Consider the following 8,997-nt stretch of genomic DNA (forward strand, 5'->3'; position numbering starts at 1 on the left):
CCGATCCGATCTGATTTCAGATTTTTTAATATATTACGGTCTATTTTATATAGTTACTAAATTAAAACTGCAGCTAGGTTACAAAACAAATAAAAACCCTCGAGAAATAGAACATTGTCTCTCTTACAACTTCAAGAAATTAATATTATCATTGTAGTACAGATATAGGTGGTAAAGGACTTTTTACGAAAGAAATAGATGAGGTATTTTTAAATAGTGATATTGATATTGCTGTTCACTCCATGAAAGATGTACCTACATATTTACCAAATGGTACTAATTTTCTGTGGATATGATAAGGATGTTCGAGATGCATTCATTTCCTTGAGTGCAGCTTCTTTAGCAGAGCTTCCATCTGGGAGTGTTGTTGGTAGTGCTTCACTCAGGAGACAATCACAAATACTCTACAGATATCCGACACTCAAGGTTAGTGGTTTCATAAATACTATGTTTTGTTGGCGTTAATTAGGTTCCATCTACTCTAGAGGTAGCAAATCCTTTTAACAAGATCACAGGCATGATCTTGAATTACGAGTTGGTAATTTATGGGCCAAGATTTTTTGTTTTGTGAAGAGTGTCACAAAAATAAAAATTTGTTTGTCATCATCTGTTATACTACCAACAATTCTCGATAGGGTCAAATTCAAATTTCCTAACTTAATCACTGGCCACTGCTTGCAGGTTACTTCTCATTAATCCATAATGAGCTTCCATTTGCCTTAAGTAAATCTTTACAGCAAAATAGCGCATTTGAAACTGCTCTAAGCAAAACACTAACCTTGGTCTGTCTTAGCACAGTACTCAGAATCGAGACATTGCCCTTTACTTTTTAACCATATATATAGCTTAAATAACCTAGACGTCATAGAAACTTCAAATGCATTAACACTACTTTGAAACTGTGTGATCATTACATACTACTGAAACCTGATACCAACAGTACCTAACAATCCAACTCTACACATAGCACTTCAAAAAGTTGAGTCACAGAGAACATAACATTTGATATTTTGTTTGGTGCAATAAGAACAACTGAGTAACTGACTACAAAGAACATATAATTCAAACTTTGAGATGGATATCAAATGGCTCAGAGCTTGAGGTTTTTACCCTGTTGAAGAATGACTTGATGTTAATACTCATTACATTTTTGTGCATATCTTTATTTCATTGTCAACATTAGCCAGTTTGTTAACAAACATTCTTTGTTTGAAACCAACTCTGCCAGAGAGTTCATGCAAATGACAACTATAACAAGTTATGGGAAAAATCTAGAAAAAAAGCATCTATAAATAACAAAAATGATGTTTATTATATACCTTGCACACCGGATTAAAACCTTTATGGAAGTCAATATCAAGGGCTAGGTGAGGAGTCCCATTTAGTATACTACTAGATCCTACTTCTCCCAAAAAGAGAAACCCTTCTCCCCGCGTAACCTTTTGGTTTCGGTAGTTTCGAAAAAATCCTTTTCATAGCTAGACGTGTTCAAGACAACTTTGGGGTTCTTTTTTCTGGGAATCCAAACCCGCTTTGATTATTGAAATCCAATGTTCCAAAGCAGCCTCTACGGCAGAGGGGCGAAAAGCTTGAAGCATCTCTTCCGCTTTTTGCTTCGCAAAAATCCTTTCTCCTTCATCTCTTCATAATACTTCCGTGCCTCCTCCAACTTTCCATTCAAAAAGAGTCCATGTATCAAGACTATATATGAGCTCCGGTCAGGGCTCAATCCATTCTCACTCATCTCACTCCACAGCTTGAAAACATTTTCAATCTGATCCCACCGACAGAACTTTCTAATCAACATGATATAAGTATCATTAATGGGTGGCATCCAAAGATTTTTCATCTTTTCCAAGAGCTCAAATACCTCTTCCCCAGTTTTAAGGATGCCAAAAAAAGCATGATAAGTCCTAATTGTCGGGGAGAAACCCTTTTGCAACATCTCATCAAAGACCACCTTCGCTTCTTCCACCCGATGACCCTTACAAAGAGGCTTGATTAGTGAATTATAAGTAACAACATTTGGTTTGAAACCCTTCTCTTCCATGGTCTTCATTAAATCAAAGGCTTCTTTCACATGCTTACCTTTTGCTAATACATAAATGACAGCATTGTAAACCTTTCTATTAGGAGAAACACCCAAATGCTTCATTCGATTAAATAGCTTGAGAACTTCATGACTTTTGAAATTGAAATTGAATGATTATCTGTTTATCACCTTACAATTATAATGGTGGTTATTCTTCCAAAATCTTTCTGTATGGACTTGAGCAGCAGGGCAATAACATCCCCTCAAGGTCACTGGCGAGGCAGTATCAGGTCGAATTTCCAACCCATCCTACCAAATTTCATTCATGTTCAGATAAAAATAGCATAATAGTGTACCATTTGGAGTAACCTCAGTCAATGTAATTATGCACTTGACATGTATTTTAGTTTATGAAGGAATCGTGTAATTTATTATGATACACAAAAAAATTGATCAATTTCTTTATACTATTTGTCCCTAGGTTCTGATTGAGGATACATGAATTCCACCTACAACTCATTTACTCATTCCACTTCTCAGCCACACACAATTGGTTTTTAATATATAATCTCTTTCAACAATATATCATCTGGAATATTATCTTTTATATATATATATATATATATATATATATATATATATATATATATAAAATATCTAGAATATTATCCATGCTTTTTAATGTTTAATATAATATCCATTTCTACTTAATCATAAAATAATAATAATAAAAAACTGAAAAATATAGTTAGCCTAAAGTCAATTTTAAAAATTGCAAGTCCGGCCATAGGTGGGCCAAATAGTTAGTCTTTAGCAGTTCTTTTTCCGACCTCTCCGAGGTTGTCCACGCCGAAGAAATTTTAAGTACCCAAAATTAGTCACGAGAAAAACAGAGAAATAAAATTTTAACTACCCACGAGAATCGATAAAAAAATGAAACAATGAATCGACAAAAAAAAAAAAAAGGAAACAACATCTAACAGAGATTATTATTATTTTTTTTATTTATTTATTTACTTACTTTCCAAAACCCAAACAACACTTCATCTTCCCATCTCATCCCCGTGGCATGTTGATAAAAGCGTTTTTTTTGTGGGATCATTAAAAGATAAACATATGATTTTAAGGCATGTATTCTTCTTGAATACTCAATCAAGTAGTAGTATTGTTATAAAACTTAGATCTTTGCATTGTTAGGTTCTAAATTGTTTGCTTTAATGATAAAATATACATTGTTTGTTTTAGTATAGTATTGTCAAGTACTTAGTTAAGTTCTCATCGATTGAACTATCCGAGAGATTATGATTAATCGGCTTAAATTAGTTGTGGTAATGCCAAAAACATGTTTCTACCATAATTTGTCGTAACTTAGTCTAGGCCTTGGAGTGAAGGCAACAGCTTTTACTGTTTTCTTGCTTTTTTTGCTTTGGTATATATTGATGTCTCATTTGATATTGCCAGTCGAGACCTCACCAAGTGCAATGTTGGCTTGACCTTTTCGAATGCGTCTTAATTGCTACTCTGACTGTGAAGTGTAATTATATTGATTTTTATTTGTGGAGTGCTGATTGATGCTACAATCGGCAAGTTAGCTGTCCAAATACTTTGTCAAACAGCTGAGAAAGCTAAGGTAGGACTCTAATCTAGATTTGAAATTGACATCGATTTGTCTTTCGCTACTGTTAATGCATCAGCCAGAAAAGATGTATGCATTACACTAACTAGATCAAAGTTTGAGAACTTGCAATCCCGTTAAAAAAAAATAGAAAAACATAAATCCTTCAAACAAAGTATGCAATGAATCATTAGCTATCAATATACATATATTATTTATTCAAGTGAATTTTAGGCTTTTGAGTCATTAGCTATCTATGTAGCAAGTCCGGCCATAGGCCGGGCCAAATGGCTAGTATCTAATTGTTCTACAGTAGCGAAATGCCGTGAGTTTTTGTCTTTGATGTACTCGGCATAAGTCCAGTAGTCCAGTTTTTCACTTAGCAGGTCTTAGAACATGTTAGTTTTTCAAAAAAGAAAATCTTACGTTTGAGCCCAATTACCCACTCGGCCCTTCCTTTGGTATGGACTAGCTCACTAGCTCTTCTATGTAGAAAATGAGATCAATTTGATTTACAAACACTAGGGAGTACTCAACTCCACAGTGAATTCATATATAGGTTGGCAAGGACTGCCAAATTGTGGTGGTCTTCTGACAAATTTGAGTTGTTTTAGTTGATCAATTAGACAATTACACCGTTAATGCAACTTGCACTGTAAAACTCGCGTAGAATATAAACTCTAGAAGAAATATGAACGACATCCACATTATTAGGTAAAAATTGACCTTAATTAATTTAACCTGTAGCTAACCGAGATATACTTGCTAGCTAACTTAATGATAAATATAAATGGCTAATTCATCTGAAAGATGTGCATAGCTACGGTATTTTAGTTTAATGCCGAAATCTTCTAGTTTCTTTTTACACTTGCATAATTTCTTCTCAAGTCTCAACCATTTAAACTGTAGCAATTTACGCCAGGTTGAAATCTTAAGTGAGAATGTGGAGATATTGAGTTTTCTAATTGCACATCAATTTTTAGGTCCTTCATTAAAGGTCCCACTGTGATTGACCCCGTTGGCATGAAAATGGTATTAAAATTTAAAATTAGGCCGAATATTCAAACAACAGCTGCACCTGCCTCCGTTATAGAGAGTCCAAGTATCCAACTAATCTTTTCATCCCGTCAATAAGGCTTCTTCGACCGTACTCGGTACTTCTTAGTACAATTCTGTTGTCTAAAAAATTGACATAAAATGACAGATCAACTTTTGAACTCGCGGTCGTGTGGAATTGCTTACTACTTACTAGTAAACGTGTGCTACTTTGAATTTTAGTTGGTTGATAATTCATATAGTTGATAATTTTGGTACCAAGAAAAACTTGGTTGCTAGAGACAAGCTGAAGGTGTTGTTCTTGTTCTGCTGGTCAAGTCTTTGAGAGTTGGGCACTTGGGGCTTGGGCTACAAATTCCTGGGGTCACTTACGACGACAGAAATTCTAGAGACAAATCATCTGATCTTGGAGATCTGTCACTATCATTTCTCTGAATGCGTAATGCATATCATAACATCGCGTGTGGTGCTTTTGATTAGAATTACTTTGAATTCTTGGTGACACATACCCACATATCTCTACACTATATGATAGCCGGGTATTTAGGAACCCCTCTCCACTGTCGAGTAGGCAATTTGTAATCCCCATAGTTGCTTAATTTTGAAACACCTCCTCACAAAAATTATAACAAACTCCCTATTAATTAATAATTTAGAAAAGCCTCCCTAATATCACTTAAATTATATAATTATTTCCAATTATTAATAACATAATTATTCCGTATTAAAAAAATAGATGAGCCTTTCCTATATAATTACAATTACCAATTACAATTAGAATCCAAAAAAATCATGTTAACTATGAACTCGAGAGACGGGTTTTAAGACTTTAAGACTTTAGAAAAAAAAAAAAAAAACCAATGCGCAACATGGTTTGCATACTTGTGAATGATATGATAACATCATTCTGTGTACGTAACAAGACAAGGTTAACAACATAATTTTCTCCAGGGCCAGCCTATAAGGTTCACGAGCCTATAATTGGCCTACAAGGTTCACTGGTTTATAATTTCTCATATTGAGCAAGACTGGGAAGAACTCTAGAACGACTGGACAACTGAAAAAGTCCTTTGGAGTATCTTCAGGAGTGCAACAAAAAAAACACCAAAATTTTAAACGAAAAAAACACCAACCATGTTTAAGAACAACGTCAAATTTTCGACATCAAATGACGCAGTTTTAGATAAACCGCGATATATAGCCTATGTGGTTTTTCCAAAACCGCGCAACTAAAGCCCATATGACAGGCCCAAGCCTACGCGGTTTTTCAGAAACTACGCTGTGTTCTCAACACTGCGTGCTACTTCTATATATACTAGATTTTGGACCCGGGCATACGCCCGGGATCTATTAAATATTTTGTGTGCTGAAAAAGCTTTACAAAATGCCTCACACAAATTTTCGAATCAGAATATATTTTTATTAAAAATAAATCAAAATACGCTAATGAGCAAATGATTATGGTGCATAAGTACTTGGAAAATAAGGGATCAAATTGAGATAGCATATTCACTTTGTGGTTTAGGATATTAATCCGTAATTTTTAAATAGAATTATCTTAAACTCGGTCTAGCTTGTATAATAGTTTTCTTAGATTTATAGTGATTTAGCGGCAAATTTTCGAATCGAATATATTTTTATTGAAAATAAACCTAAATATATTAATGAGCAAATGATTATGGTGTATAAGTACTTGAAACTAAGGGATTAAATTGAGATAACCTTTTTTCACTTTATGGTTTAAAATATTAATCCATAATTTTCAAATAGAATTATCTTAAACTTAATCTAGCTTGTATAATAGTTTTATTAGATTTATGGTGATTTAGTCAGAAATCATCACCATTCAAATTTTATGTACTAATGTGTACAAATCACTAAAACAGATTGATTATTTTCATATCATCAAAAAATACACTACTCTCATTTGAAAAGATTTATCACATGAACGTGTTCTATGAACGGGTGTCATTATATTAAATTATTCTAAAAAATATTAGCAACTATGCATAACTATGAAAAAATAAAAATTATATTAATTACTCATTTAAATTTCTTGCACCATTCTCTATAAAAAGGAAGCACCAAACCTTGATAAAACTCATTGACTTCTTTTTATTGTTAGGTTTAATAATATAAGTTTGATTAAAGTTTTGTGAGAATGTCCAATGTGGCCAAAATAATATTGAAGCTGCTTGAATAGCAAGACATTAATCCCAATCACAATAAAAAAAATTATAATAAATACTATTTAAAATGCAAAACTATATTTGTCGAGACATTTATTCTCTCTACATATAATACAAATATGTTTTAGAGTTATTAGTTCAATGCATTTGCATCAAGTTTTTGATTTTCCATTAATTATATATTCTTTGAGATTAGTTTAATGTAGTACGTTGCATCCAGTTTCTAATTTTTCATTAATTATTCTTTAAGGCTAGTTCAATGCAGTTGCATCAAGTTTCCAATTTTCTGTTAATTATTATTTGAGGTTAGTTCAGTGCAATTGTATTCACTTTATGATTTCCAGCTAGTTATTCATTAAGGTTAATTCAAGATGCTTGCATCCACTTTTCGATGTTTCGTTAATTAGTCTTTGAGATTAGTTCATTGTATTTGCATCCATGTTCCAATCTCCCGTTAATTACTCTTTGAGGTTAGTTTAATACATCTATATCCAGTTTCTGATTTCCTATTAATTGTTTTTCTAGGTTAGTTCGATAGTTTACAATTTCTATACAGCTTTTACATATATGTAAGTGGTCTGCTTTTATAAATTCACTTTCGTTTTGGGTTCCTAATTACTCGTAATTATTCATGTGAGAAGGTTAAAAAAGTGGACATTTATGCTTTGAGGTCAAGCATGATGCGCTTACATCCGACTTCCGATTTCTAGTTAACTATTTTTTGAGGTTATTTCAATGCATTTGCATCCAATTTTTATTTTCCGTAGTTAATCTCTCGATTTTAGTTTAATGCAATTGCATCCAGTTTTTGGTTTTCCGTTAATTATTCTTTGAGGTTAGTTCAATGCAGTTGCATCCGATTTTCGATTTTATGTTAATTGTTTTTTGAGATTAGTTCAATGCATTTGCATCAAGTTTTCGATTTCCATTAATTATTTTTTTAGGTTAGTTCAATGCAGTTACATCAAATTTATAATTTCTCGTTAATTATTCATTAAGGTTAGTTAAGTGCGGTTTCATCCATTTTTCAATGTATCGTTAATTAGTCTTTGAGATTACTTCATTGCATTTGGATCCAGTTTTCAATTTCCCGTTAATAACTCTTTTTAAAGGTTAGTTCAATGATGCATCCGATCTAGTTTCGATTATTTATGCTTTGAGGTTAGTTCGATACAATTATATCCGGTTTCTGATTTCCCGTTAACTATTCTTTGAGGTTATTTCAATGCATTTGCATTTAGTTTCTAATTTTTTACCAATTATTCTATGAGGTTAGTTCAATGCAGTTGCATTCAGTTTTTTATTTTTTGTTTATTATTTTTTGAGTTAAGTTCAATGCATTTGCATCAAGTTTTTGGTTTCCCATTAATTATTATTTGAGGTTTGTTTGATGTATTTGCATACTATTTTCGATTTTTCGTTAAATATTTTTCAAAGATTTGCATCCAATTTCTAATTTTCCATTAATTATTCTCTGTCGTTAGTTTAATGCAATTTGTATAAAGTTTCTAATTTCCCGTTAATTACTCTTTGAGCTCAGTTATGTATTTGAATCCAGTTTTCGATTTCTTTATAATTATCTAATGTGGTGTGTAATACCAAGTTCTATCGATCCATCTCAGAAGTGTCATTGCAAACATGACATAAAAGTAAATTATGCTTAATTTACTATGTGGGATCATCAAGATTGTTCGGTTTTCGATTTCCAGCTAATTATTCTTTAAATTATGCATGACTCACTATATGGAATCGATCTTCAAAGATTATCTACTTAACGGTGTTGTTATATTAATTATTCTCAAAAAATATTTGCAAATATGCGTAACTATTATATATTAATATTATATTTATCACTAAACCAAATTTCTTATAACGTGAAAAAACTCACTCTCCATTAAAAAAAAAACTTGCATTTGATAAAATCCTTCAACTTCATTTTGTTGTTTAATAATAGAAGTTTGATTGATGTTTTGTGAGATTGCCTAATAAAGCGAAGTTTATATATATTGAAGCTACTTGAATACGAAAAGAGATAAGATAAACACCATTTTAAATACAAAACTATATTTATCGAGACATTCCCACAACATATAACCCAACTATGT

Source organism: Coptis chinensis, chromosome 2 (assembly GCF_015680905.1).
Source record: "Coptis chinensis isolate HL-2020 chromosome 2, ASM1568090v1, whole genome shotgun sequence".
Lineage (NCBI taxonomy): Eukaryota > Viridiplantae > Streptophyta > Magnoliopsida > Ranunculales > Ranunculaceae > Coptis > Coptis chinensis.